This window comes from Lactuca sativa, chromosome 7 (assembly GCF_002870075.4).
Source record: "Lactuca sativa cultivar Salinas chromosome 7, Lsat_Salinas_v11, whole genome shotgun sequence".
Lineage (NCBI taxonomy): Eukaryota > Viridiplantae > Streptophyta > Magnoliopsida > Asterales > Asteraceae > Lactuca > Lactuca sativa.
Window position 1 is genome coordinate 164,731,641 of NC_056629.2, and position 14,842 is coordinate 164,746,482.

Genomic DNA, 14,842 nt, shown 5'->3' on the forward strand with positions numbered 1-14,842 from the left:
CCATAATGTTCTATATATAGTGGCTCACCCTCAAGCTAGGGTTTAAAGACTCTGGACGTACACTGGGCATACATCCAGCACGTTGGGCGTACGCCCAACAGACCCGTGTTCATTTACCCGATTACGCTGGGCGTAAACCAGCCTACGCTGGGCGTACCCATGCGTGTCCCATTCTCATGCATGGCCTTCCGCATCAACTTTTCCCATTAAGGGCTATAAATGTCATACATCGTCAAAATGTCCTAACTCCTTTATTCTAAGCCCGTTCCTGATGAACTTTATATCCACACGAAGGTGGCGAGAAGCCCTATGCTTCTATCAACATACACCGGTCCGAAACCTTCTCGAATAAAACCCATTGCCCATAAAAGACCAAAATGCCCTTACTCTTGATCACGAGGATCCATGAATAATTACTCTGAGAACGGTGCGTTACAATTCTCCCCCACTTAAATTAGGCTTCGTCCTCGAAGCTTGCGGCAACACAACTTCCGAACAACCCCTGAACTGCAGGTTCTGATTACCCATCAACTTAGGTTCTTGCAACCTTACTACTGCGTCTTCTCTAACATGGTCTCTAGGTCCTTGGCCTCCAATCGAAATCTTTTATACCGTCCTCAGCATTGGTCCAAAGTACTCCCGAGTTTGTTAACCTGCTGTCTCACCTTCCTCTGTTCCAAGTCTCCAATCTGGAGCCACTAACCTCCTGCTTTTCCAAGGAGACTGAAAATATGACTGAGGCACGACGGTCATCCATTTACTCCACTTCCTCCCCTAACAGAGGACCCACGCTCCTTTCGGAGCTATATACCTTTTCCTTTCCAAGAAATCCACTCAACAACTCTTACGCGGCTGCGCGTGCCACTGAGCTAAACTCAGCTCTACACTATCCATGTAGAGCAACTGCTATTCTCGAACTTCGCCTACTCTGATTCTGCTCGGAAGGACTCTCGGGTCCATGCACTGCCTTCCACTAACATGATCAATACTTGGGGATAGACCATATCAATTACCATAACCTGGCGACATATTCTCTCATTCTCCTCATACTGATCCACTAACACATACAGAGTCTTCAGCATGACTGGACGGCCTTACCAGGCCTTCAGCCTATCTGGACCACTCTCAGAACCTTCAGCATGTCTGGACCGCCCTCTGGGCCTTCAGCTTGTCTGGACCTTTCCCCGAGCCTTCGACCTAACTGATACGCCTTCCGGCCTTCAGTCTTCCCGGACCGCTCAAACTATCATACATCATTCCAACTACCCTTCCAGGGAATCTTTCCCGTACATACTGTTCTAGCCCCATAGGGGTTCCGAACTCTCGTTCCGATCCCGAAATCCTTTCCGTGGCCTAAACCCAGGCCTCACATCAACCACTATCTTTCCTTAACCCATGGTCTGCTCCCTGCCCCCATTAGTCTGCCACTTACTCACACCAGCCCACACTCTTGGCTGATTGAAACACTATCGAATCTCAACGGCTAATAAACCTCAATACTTGCCGATCCTCCTGAGAATTTTCCATTTCTCCCCACTTAGAGCACCGACTACCAACCACTGGTGACCCGACCGACATCACTTGAACATTCTTACTCAACAAACTCTCTTTTACTTGAACTGAATCAAAATGAGCAACCTCCATAAAATCTCTTTTCCGACATCACACATCTCAAAGTCTAAGGGAGTTCAACTCTTTGCTGAACACTTCTCAAATCGCAATTGCTATACTCGACAACTAGATCAATCAACCAAAATCTGACCATCAATCCCTTTGGATACTAACCAATTTCAACCCCTAAGTACCGATCCCTCAATAATACAATAAACCCGAAAGATCGAACGAATGCAATACCATGAATTATGCGAACAATACTAGCAGATATGATACTCCATAACAACCATAAGATAACAAGATATCAAGAAGGAAACATACCCACAGCTGCGTGCAGCTCTGCCCTGACCTCCTCTGCTATAAGCTGAAAAGCACGTCCTTGAGCCCTCAGGGGCTCTGCTACACCCTGACCTCCACCCGTAATCCTCAAAGTGGTCGGTGCCGGATACTGCACCGGTCCTGCAGTAAGTTGTGGACAGTTAGCCCTCATGTGACCAATCTGGTGACACTGATAACAAATCCTCATATCCTGAACTGGGGCTGACTGACGGCAATCCCTCACATAATGCCTCTCTCTCCCGCACTTGCGGCACGCACCACCGGACCTAAAAACTCTAGTGTGACCCTTCCCGCACTTCCCATAAGTACGGAAGTTCTGATCTCCCAACCTAGCATCAACGGTCTTGAACTGTTTCGACGCCGACTGCGATTGTGTCGGGGCCTACCTCTCCTCTCTCAACTGTAACTCAATCTCCAACTCACGCCGCCGAGCGGCCTCTGGCAACTCCAGCAAGGTATCGCACCTCTGTGTAGACACAAACTGCCTGATATCCCTCTTGAGCATACTCAGATATCGGGACATCTGAGCCTGCTCCGAAGCAAACTCTAGGCAAAACATCGCCCTCTCAGTGAACATCCTAGCGATCTCCGTCACCGACTCTGAATCCTGCTTCAGTTCCAAGAACTCCTGAGCCAGCCTCTCCCTCTCAACCCGTGGAACATAACGGGTACTGAACATCTCCCGGAACTGATGCACGAAACAGCAGCCCTCTGCGCATCCGAATATGACCCCATAGTCAACCGCCAACAATCCTTCGCCCCGAGCCTCAACAGGTTCAGAGCACACCTCACCCTCTGATCAGCAGGGCATGAACATGTGAAGAAACATCCCTCCACATCTGACAACCATCGCATAGCAACAATCAGATCCTGAACCCCATCGAAGGTAGGGGATTCGTATTATCGAAATCCCGATACTGAAAACCTCTAACGGCTCCTCCCCATGCCGCTACTACAGCCGATGTAGCCGCCGCGACAGTCGTCTCTGTTAGAGCTACATGGCGCTCATCAAAATACTCGACCATAGCGGTCTTGATCGACCCAAATAGTTCCTGCAACTCTGCCCGGAACATAGCAGCAACCTCATCATCCAGGATCTCAAGAATCCTAGCATCCAATTCGTCTGTGTTCATCTGAACGATAACCTCGGGCGGTGCTAACCCACCCTGACCGCCTCCTCCTGCTCCGGATCCTGACCCGGATCCACTCCTAGAGGAACACTAGGAATCTCATACAGAAAGAAACCCTAGGCTAGCAGACGTCATGAATCAGCCGACTCTATCATGCAATTCCTGAAGATCCCTAGCCTAGTACTAGCATGCCGTTCTATCATATCTCATAAACAAATAACTTGTATGGTATTTTGGGGTTACATACTCGCTCCGGCTGATCGTACCTCTGCGTCCTCCTTTACCCATTTATGAAAACCCTTTTTAAATTTTCTTTGAAAACTCTCCTTGATTTGATACTGGACTCACACGAATGTTCCTCCAATTCACTCAAACCAAGGCTCTGATACGAACTTGTAACGCTCTAAAAATTCCAACCAATTTAAACATTTCAAAAACAACCCAATTTCATAAATTTATTACAAAAAGGTTTTCAATACATTTATTATCAGAGTATTTCCTAGAACAACATCATAAACACATAAAACATGAGGAGCGGTACGATCATGCCTTTGCCTTGGCACGGTCTCCTGATGTACGTGAAACATTTAAACCACAACTGTAAGCCCGAAAGCTTAGTGAGATACCCCTAAAATACCAACCACATATAGCATACACATAACATGCCATATCGCAACACAACGCAGAACAGCCATGCACTTCGGGTCTACTGTGTGACTGGTCTGCCACACCAGGCCTACAATCCACTTGGTCCACCCTCCGAGTCTAACCATATACCTCGAGTCTACAGTGTGATTGGTACGCCCGCACCGGGCCTTCAATCCACCTGGTCCACTCTCTGAGTCTATAGTATGACTGGTCCACCCGCACGGGACCTTCAGTTGGCCTGGTCCACTCTCCCATCCTCGACACATCTGGTCCGCTCTCTTGGGGCCTACAGCCTATCCGGACCGCTCGTTGGGTCGTCGGGATAACCGGTCCACCTTGGGTATGTTGGACTACAATATAAAGCAGCACCCGCCTCAACCCAACCCCAGTCAAACAACCATGTGCACATAAACATATAATCATATAACAATTCACAACAAATCAACCAATCTAGTAGATCACATATGTAGCACATCCCTACCAAGATTCCCACCTAACCGGTCACTAGCATAGCATCATCCTATAAACCAGGATACCGACCCTAACCATGTCTCTAACATATACCATCCTAACTACCAGGATGCAAACATAACAAAGCAATAACATAACAAAAAACTACCCGGATTTCCATACGATAAAGGGTCGGCCTTGGTGCCGCAGACACTGTCGATATAGTGAGGATAACTCACCTCGCAACTACCGAAACTCTGAACTGAAGAAGCAAATGCCTGAACCACCGTCTCACCAAGAATCCCGAACTATCCAAAGTAGCAAAATAACCATTAGCCCAAGCACAATATTCTTCCAAGGGTTAATTGACCATTTTACCCTTAACCCAAACTGGTCCATGATTAAGGCCCAACACCAGAATATGAAGGGCCCAACACTAGGTAAGCTTCTCAAGCCCACTAGTGACCCACTAATGGCCTAATTTGCTACATTGGGCCCAATCCCTTAATGGGCCTCATCCTAAGCCCACAATACATTCCTTGGTCCATATAATATGATTTCTGATGGCCCATAAAGGCCCAAATACCCAAACATGCCCCAAACCACTGCCCAAAAACTCATGATCCATGCAGACAGAGTACGCGGGGCGTACCCCCCCCCCCCCCCCCAAGTACGCTAAGCGTATAGGCAGAATGGTGAGTACGTTGGGCGTACATCGCTTTATGCAGGGCGTAAACTCGCTGAACTAAAAGTCCTCATAAGTCCTTAATGGCTTAAGCTCTTAAGCCTAGACTTCAGATCCATCGACCAAACATGCCTAGGATCCATAAAGTCTTAAACTTTATCACTTGGGATTTTCATAAAGCTCTTAACTCAAGGTGTTAATCCATTAAGACCCACGTACATGATACATGAGACAACCAAAGCCATTGGGACCTCATTTTTCATGCTCAAGACCTCTCCTAAGGTCTGAAGGGACAGCTAATCTCGACCAACTCACATCATGCATCATTTTGGGGTTTGTGGGACAAGAAATGATGTCAAAACTTCACAACACCAAGATCTACAAAAAATAAATGTCAAGCAAGAGACTTTATAGCTCAAAGGGCTCCAGAAGATGATGCCTTCCCAGATCTATGAGCTCCAGCCACCCAACTCCTTCCTTGACCACTTCCTCTTTTCTTTTTCCAAGCTTAAACCACCAAGATGAGCTTTCCAAGGCCAGGATCTCTAGAAATGGAAGTTGGAACGTTCTAGGCTTTCTTCTGAGGTTAGGGAGGCTGATATGGGGGCTAGGGTTGAAGCCATAATGTTCTATATATAGTGGCTTACCCTCAAATTAGGAATTAAAGACTCTGGACGTACGCTGGGCGTACATCCAACACGCTGGGCGTACGCCCCACAGACCCGCGTTCATTTACCCGATTACGTTAGGCGTAACCCAACCTATGTTGGGCGTACCCATGCGTGTCCCATTCTCATGCATGGCCTTCCTCATCAACTTTTCCCATTAAGGGCTATAGGTGTCAATATCTTCAAAATGTCATAACTCCTTTATTCTAAACCCGTTCCCGACAAACTTTATATCCATGCGAAGGTGGCGAGAAACCCTATGCTTCTATCAACATACACCGGTCCAAAACCTTCTCGAATAAAACCCATTACCCATAAAAGACCAAAACACCCTTACTCTTGATCCCGGGGATCCATGAATAATTACTCTTAGAACGGGGCTTTACGTTTTTAAATGTGGCATACCCCCCAAAACATAACCTGATTACACTTGCATTCCATCCCTGATTCAAAATCTTGCTAAAGAAAATAGTGAAGTATAACCAGTCCGACCATCCTACTCTTAAGACAATTTAGCATTAAGTTGTGCCAAGAGAACCTAATTTTCTCGCAAACAATCTTCGTAATCAGCCTCTAAGAGGGCACACTGATTCTCCAAGACAGTTATCGCTAAAATAATAGTGATGTTTCCCATCTTCAAACAACACTTCCTCCCCAACCAACTTCATCCCTTCAACTGCCCATAAATTGACCTCAACGGACAGATAGCGATCACATAAGATCAGTAACCCATCATACAGTTTGGATTTCTTGCAATTCACAATAGCAAGAATATATTCAGCACAAGCAATAGATCGACACGCTTCATTCAATTCCTCTCGCAATAAACAACAGGAAGGGCAAGACCCAACCATACACAAAAAAATCATTAAGCCAAAGAACAACGACCAAAAAATGAAGAAGATGATAAAAAACAATACCATTAATAGTAGCAGTTAAAGGGTTTTGATGGTTGGCCACCAAACTTGATGAAGGCTTGGACAAAGTAGTAATATCATGGAGAAAATCCCCAAATTGGTAAGAAACAGAAGAGAAATTGTGTTTACTAAACATAGGACTGAGTGTCGGGGTAGACACAGAATTCAATTCAACATCAATAGTGGGGTAGGAAAGACAAAGGGTGAAGCATTAATAAGAGGAACACCGGTATCACCAATAAGCTAATCAAGTGAAAAGTGACTGACCCGAATCCTGCCAAATGCAACAATGACCCGAAGGGATAAGCAGGAAATGAAGGCAGCTTGGTTGACACCACATTCCGAAGGAAAATATCTCGAGCAGATACGCCGCCAAACACGTTGGCCAATAAGTTAAAGGTGCATTTATTCTTGCCTGCAACAGTAAATGCAAGGGAAAGTAAATGAAACTAGCATTTATAACAACTATACAAACAAAGTTACATGAGCAACATGCTAAATCAAGTAACAAAATGTCATTTACTACACACCTAGACGGTTAAATGATAAGACTGGCATTTCCTCTCGAGCTTTTCAAATTTGGCTCATACCACATAAAAAAAGTACTACTTCGGGAAAAAAAGCATGTTTGGATACAATAGTGAATAAAAAGAGGGTGATATTCATACATGTCTGAGGTCAAGTGAATTTCATCGTCTAAATCTAGAAGAGATCCAAGCATATTAGGGAGATAAACATTGTTCAAATCCACCAACCAAAATTTGATTTTCCAACCATTATAGTTCCCAGGAAGATCATGAGATAAAGGAAATGGTGGCTGCTATTGGAAACTAATCACTGTATTTTTTCAAATGGTAGAAGTATCAAAACAAATACATATGCAAAGGAATATGAGAGGATGCATAGAAAACCTCAAAATCAATGACTTTCGAATTGACATTCGGACAAAGTTGAATCACATGAATCCCGTATGAACATAAAACTTCTAAGAAAAACGAAGTGGGAGGAATTCTTAAACCACAGACGATATGCCTTACATAAGAACCTACCTTACCTACAGGAGCATCAAGAAAGCATGAGGATGAAGATGGTAGTGCAACACCACGCACAGAAAGATAACTTATACTCTTTCATGTATATGTGCAACATAAAAATGGCAACATCGGAACAAATAGATGACCTGTCATAAGTCATGGTGCAAAGTAACAAAGAAAGACAGAAAGTACGAAATTGAAGATTCTAAAATGAAAAATATCTGCCATATAAAGGAATGAATCAGATAAGCATTAATTAAGCTATCTAACCAAGCCAATCGACATGACCAACTGACGGTGGGAAGCATTTAATGAAAACATGCACCTCCACCACACACGATGTTCTGTTTTCCAAGGAAGATTTCAGTTCTAAACGATAATAATTTGGCACCACTATTTACCCTATACACCAGGGGACTGAATAATGTACCTCGACCGGCTCATGAATAAAATATTGACTCGGGTAACGAAATCATGACCCAAGGAATTTCTAGGTTTTGAGCATTCTAACACTCCTATGGTGTACATGCAACCCTATGTGCTTTGGATATATGTTTTCTTTATTATACATGCATACATTCAAAATTCCAAAGCATCATCCTAACTAGCATATAATGGAGTATCTATACTACAAAAGTTTAGTTAGATGACATACCTTTTGATGGAGCTTGAAGTCTTGAACCTTTAAGAGCTTAGTACCCCAAGTGTTGCACCTTAAATGGTATCACACAAAACCACCAACAATTGGAATAACTTGAGAAGAGGTTACTTGGCTCACTCTATGAAATCGACTTTGCCCTCTTTGTGTCTCCACGAGTCACTAGTCCCTTCTTAGTCCAATTCCATGAACCATGAGGTCCTTTATATAGTGTGGCTCATTTAGGGTTACACCATGTAACTCATGACTTTCCACATTCCCCATGATCCATGGGTTTTAACCTCCATGGAATATCCATGGGTTACCACATGGGTTAAGCCCAACATGAAGGACTATGGATCACAAGCCCACATATATAAGAATGAATGATTTACATAATCAATCCCCATATATTAATTCCAAATTAAATATTCATCAATACTAATTAAATAATACGATTTCATATTAATATATTAGAACTTATAATATATTAATATAAATCATAAATAACCTTTTTTCATTTTTCTATCCAATTGTTTTGGTGCCATGCAACCCAAATGGACCATGTTACTCTCGGGTCGAGTACATACCAATAATAGTTATGGGCTTAGACATCTAATCCAATAGTCTCTCACTTGGTGAAGCCTAAAACTATTATTCAAGTATGACTCCAAGATCTCGACTAGCAATTGTAGCTCTTAAAGCTGTTGTCGAACTCTGACCTAGTCAAATGACATGTCCATTAGATAAGGGATCATATATTCCTCCATTATAGATATCATATCGAATGAGGTGTAGATTATAATCATTCTCTCTATCCATCTGTTGTTTCCTTATTTCCGATTTATGATGAATGACTAATTGAACAAATCAAATAAGTCTAGGCTTGGCCAAACACTTAGGGGTGTCATCACTAAATGATCGAGAGGCCCATAGATATCACATTTATCCCTCCAAGGTTAAAAGGAATGGATAAACTTTAACTCAAATGTTCGCTTGTACTTACTCATCAAATTACACACAACGATATGTTTTATAACATCCAAGTTACTGGTGCGTTTACATATGTCAATGTGCAACCGACTCGCAAGTACAACTCACACGTATCCCTTTCAAGAATATAAGATATTATCGTCTCATGATAACTCGTGATAAAATACATGAAGTGATTCAAATGAGCATGGGTTGAATCCAATACTCGAAACTTATTCCGGGAGTACTCATGATCACTGCAGCCACTTTGTCCCAGACAAACTACAGACCCATTCATGATATTCTTGCCTCAATACCTACTTCCAAATTATGATCGACTGTGGATGGTTTGAATAACCTAGTTATTCGGGAACTCAAAACATACAAAGTGAAATATAAGAATAATACTGATCCTATATGGCCCCAAAACTTTTGAGTCCCATGTTGATTAGTCATTATTCATTGTATAATCATTCGAATAATCAACTTAATACTTGAATAAAAACAATAGTCATGCCATGCTCCAAGCATGCACACTCTGTTTGTCCAAACAATAGTTATGCCGTACTCCAAGTATGCACACTATGTTTGTCTATGATCCTTACTTTGTGAAATAGATCGATTTAAAAACATTTCAATGATGCTCATTTCACAATTCCAAATCCTTACTGCAAGTGTAAGAATTCCAAATTCTTTTCACTGCTAGGAAGTGTTAGATTCTAAACTATCATGCAATGATCCTTTTGTAATGTCTAGGTACCAAAAGTCACAGAGACTTGACCAATGATATTACAAAATATTCCTTTGTAGATTGTTGCAAGACAATTCCATGGAAATGAAGTCTCAAATTCAAGGTACAATCCTTTGAACATCATTCTTGCATAAAAGTTTCTAACTTCCTCATCTATTCTTCAACCCCCAATATGGAAACATTCCATATATTCCATACGACAATTCATTATTAATAGACTCCTTTCTATTCATAATAATGTCAATATGGTCCTTCCATTACCATACTTCCAACTTTCCTTAAGCGACCAGTCTTTGGCGAACCTTAGATTGTCCTTAACAGTTGCTCAACCACTTTACTCATAACCAGTTCTAGTTCTTTTTCCCTCTTAATTCCCTAGGCAGTTGGAAAATTTTAGAAAAAGATAAATATTATAGCACATGCAATCGATCCTATATCTGAAGCATACGGGACACGATTCATGATGTCTCACATAAAGACATGATACTTGACCAGTCTTTTGCTACAATATTTTTTATTTGCCATGTTCTCATAATTCGAATTACGAAGAGGGATGTCATAATCATAATCGAATTTTAGAACGCAAATAATGTAATCATGACTAAATTTGATTACAATCTCACAATCTAAGCTTTTAGATATGAAATGAAGTGTGAATTTCATCTCCGTTAATTATAGCAAAACAACTTTTCAAACCCTACAACTTGTGATTCGAAACTTTTGTTTTTCTATAATTAAGATTGCTAACTTGCAACATTCATTATAATTGATTATGCTCCCACTAGCATAATAATTACATACTTATTAGCATAACACTTATGCTCCCACTAGCTTTGACATGCACTCAGAAATCAGCTGGACTTCTAGAAATCAACACTTTGTTGACTTTCTTACAAAAGTTCAGATTTCTGATACGAGATGCTTTGATAAGACTTTATCAAAACCATACACCATTCCTTAGATAGCTCACATGTGTGTCTAAACAATTATGAAGAGGAATGTCGTAATCATAATGTTTAGACCTGTTTCCATTCTCACTAGTCCATGTTAGTGTGTCGATTAACCACACACGCTCAACTAACGACTTTGAGAATGCAAATATCACAATTGATATCTACTTAAAATCACTACTAGAGAACAGCCTTTTATGACGCACAATGTGTGTCGTAAAACGCTCAGACGACGTGCAAATGTGTGTCAAGGAAGGCCCTATCATAACGAGAGACGACACACTTTTGCGCGTCATCTATAGACGACACACATTTATGACACGCAATGCGTATCATTAAAACCCCTTTCAAGAAAGGTCATGGCATAAATGAAGATGACACACAGTTTTGCGTATCGTAAAATTAAATGTAAAAAAAATATTTATATATTTACTAATTTTCAAATTAAATTTGCTTTTAATGACTCATAATAGAAAATAGAACACTATATACAAAAATACAATCCATTGCACAAAATTTAATGTCATACAAATAATCGTTCCAATAATAATCAAATGTAATACATCAAATGTGAAAGAGATGAAAGTCGTCAACAAATACTAGTCGAACTACAAGAACTTGTTGCCGACCTTCACAACAACTTTATTTGACACTATACACATCAACAAGACCTGCAAATTTGAATAATGCAACCATTAGATTCACATAAACCAACGAATCCCAAAAAAATTATTGGGATTTTGTAGAGCAACTAAAACCAACTTTTAACCTTCAACTAAAACAATGTAAAAGATGAGGGAGGAGAATGCTTACCTGTAAGAGCAACTAAAACAACTTTTAACCAGAAATATCCATGTTCTGAAATTGCATCTTTCAATTTTAAGAAGCAACCCGAAAATAACCGAGCCAAAAAAGATAAGTTTAAAGAACTTTAATACATTGCAATTCCTTGGAAATCTATAACCAAACCCATAATTATAATCATAATTTAGTAATATAATGTAATATGATATGAATATTATTGAAGATTAAAAAAAATTAACCTGGTACTAGAAAACCCCTGTCTTCAACTAACATGTTAGACTATGATATGGCAATAAATGGCAGTGAAATGAAAGAATGAAAGTAGCTTGACTTTTCTGCTTACCAGAAAACTCCTGTCTTCAACTAACTTGTCATTAATGTCATAAAGTTTAGCAACACATATAGCTACTATCTTTCTAACATGCAAATTATAATCCTGATAAAAGGGAGTAGAAAGTTAAATCATTTTATAGTAGTTTGTCTACTTAATATATAAATACTCCAACAATAAACATATATGTTATGTTACCTTGAGACACCTTTGAAGGGGATCCAAAAGATAATCTGTAATCTTATCAACTTGGATAAATCCGATTATTCTAACAACTAAAGCTAGGATCAAAGGAATTGGGTCACACATGATGATTGTTAGTTAAATTTCCTCATGTACATGTAATTAAATATGAGAGATTTCAAGTGTAAACCTGTGCATAAAAGACTTTCCTGCCTCACTTTCCAGTGATGCTATTTTGTCCAACAAATCCTTTGTTGTACCCTTCCCATCACCTGCATGCTCACGTATGTGTCTGCTATATAATAATCAAAATATGGATAAGAAATACATCATTCATTGTAATTTTTAACCAAAAAATCCATGATCTAAAAAGAGCACTTCACATTCATGAGCATCCAAGCGTTCGACTTCAGCTAGGGTTGCTACATGAGGACCAAGTTTTGCAATGCCTTCCTCTGTCAAAGAGACTCATAGAGACTGGATGGTAATTTTTTCAACTGATGATGGGGCATTGGAAGCAGCTCCTGCGGTAAGACATTGATGACACAATTATTTTCGAAAATTTCACAAATTTGATTAAACTAATATTCATAAAACTAACAAGAAAATATACATTCTTATTATAGTCTTATATAGGTTATTAAGAGCTTTTTATTCTTCAACAGTGTAGAGTAAAGTTAAAATATATATATATATATATATATATATATATATATATATATATATATATATCAGCTACATTGTATTATGTTATAAATTTATAATCATAACATTATTTTTGTTTCATATTTAGATGGGGATAGCTGATGCTATTGTGGATGTCTTAACCCACTAAGATATGATTTATACAGACAATTTACAAAAAAAAAAAAAAAAAACTAATCTATATCTGTATCTATTAGGCCTTGCACTATTAAGTCCATTAAGTAAAAAAAACAACACCTTAGTGAAATTACTAAAAGTTAATAATAATAATAATAATAATAATAATAATAATACAAAAGTAGACATACAGTTGCAGTTGACTTGCTATAGTAAATCTTTTCAACTTTCATAAGACCTAATCCATGTTCAGAACTAATACTCTCATGCTGCTTTGATGTCCATTCATACACAAATAGTTCAGTTTCAGCCAAAATTTGTATTTTTTTATTGTAACAATTAGAAAAATTTTGATTTTATATTTTAGAAAAACAAAATAAAAAAGCTTACAACATCATCATATTGTGGAGCCGTCACATTCAAATGAAGGTTTCCATCTCCAAGGTGACCATATCCCACTACATTTGCTTTACCACCTGCTTTTCTTTTTTAAAACCAAAATTAGCAAATAATAACACATTGAAATAATTTTCATCAAAAAAATTTTGTTACCTTTTAACTAAAAAGTATCCTCATTTCTTTAACAAGATCATATTCATATACAACTCTAGCTTTCTGCAATGCTTCTGGAATTTCCTCACGAATTTGCCAAAGTGATGATGCTTGATTCAAATCCTATGATATGGCTCCATCACTTACTAAACCACAAGAAAACCCTCAACATTCTCTCTACAAAATCAGATAGATATTGCATATAATTGTTATTATATATAAACATATAAATATGTAAAGTAAAATAGAAAAAATTCAGTTACATGTCATTAGATTCATTGCTTCCGCTTGTCTCGATAAGAACATAGAAGTTGTAAACTGAAGATGCTAATGGATTTTGGACACTGTCTAAATGATCAGCAAACTCAAATGCTGATAATATTTCACCCAGTCTAGCTTGGAATAGAAGTTTCTAATACAAACAAAAAAAGAATATAAGATTTTTTTTCAAAAAGCAAAGTGAACAAAAAGAAAAACAATATTTCACCTGGCGACTGATATAATCTTGACAGCAGGTCCTGCTTTAGATTTAGGAGAAAATGCCGGCTTTCAAACCTTTTTTCATGATTAACCTTGACCCTGAATGCGATTCCCACAGGAAAATTATGAGAATAAGAGGATTTGAGGCGGATTCCTCTTTTATTTCTATTTTTATTTTAATTTTTGAGTCATACTCTATCTTGGCACCATCATAAACCCATTCCAACATTTATGGAATTCATATTTTTGATTAGGATCAGTTATATGGTGCAAAACAATATCCATTTCATTTGCTAAATTGATTTTCGAATTGCTAGGAGAAAGGGGAGGAAAGTTAATTAAATAAATGTTTAGCAACCTTACCTTGCACAATCGATTCGGGGGATTGAATCAGCGAGTTTAACTTTTCCAATTTCTATTCACGCTTCGAAGGAGAAGAGCAACAATCCACTTCAGTTGCTATCGCACCATCAAACGAACGAGGAGGCAGTTCTCCCAAACAAACCCTCAATGGAGTAACCTTCAATTTTGTGTGTGAGAGAGAGAGAGAGAGAGAGAGAGAGAGTGAGAGAGAGAGAGAGAAAGAGATAGCCATAAGTGTGTGTTCTTGAAAAAATCCCTAGAACGTCCCTTCAATTTCATGTTTTCAGATTCTTTATGCTGATCAGGGCGACATCGGTTGGCGAGACGGTGGTTCTCATGGAGAAATTTTATTTTGAACCCTAAGGTGCAATAGAATCGAAGTAAACTCGTTCAAAAAAATCAAACAGGGAAAATTATGGTTCAAAAATCAAACCTGTGATGGAAATAAAAAATCTTACCTGTAATGGAATCGTCGGCTGGAGTGGAGCCGACGACTGTGTCTATGTCGGAGA

General features: G+C 39.4%; 1 pseudogene; it reads right to left on the minus strand.

Moving 5' to 3' along the window:
- Nucleotides 1-11,403: 11,403 nt before the first annotated feature.
- On the minus strand, nt 11,404-14,196 carry LOC128127365 (D-2-hydroxyglutarate dehydrogenase, mitochondrial-like; annotated as a pseudogene).
- Between the last annotated feature and the right edge of the window lie 646 nt (nt 14,197-14,842).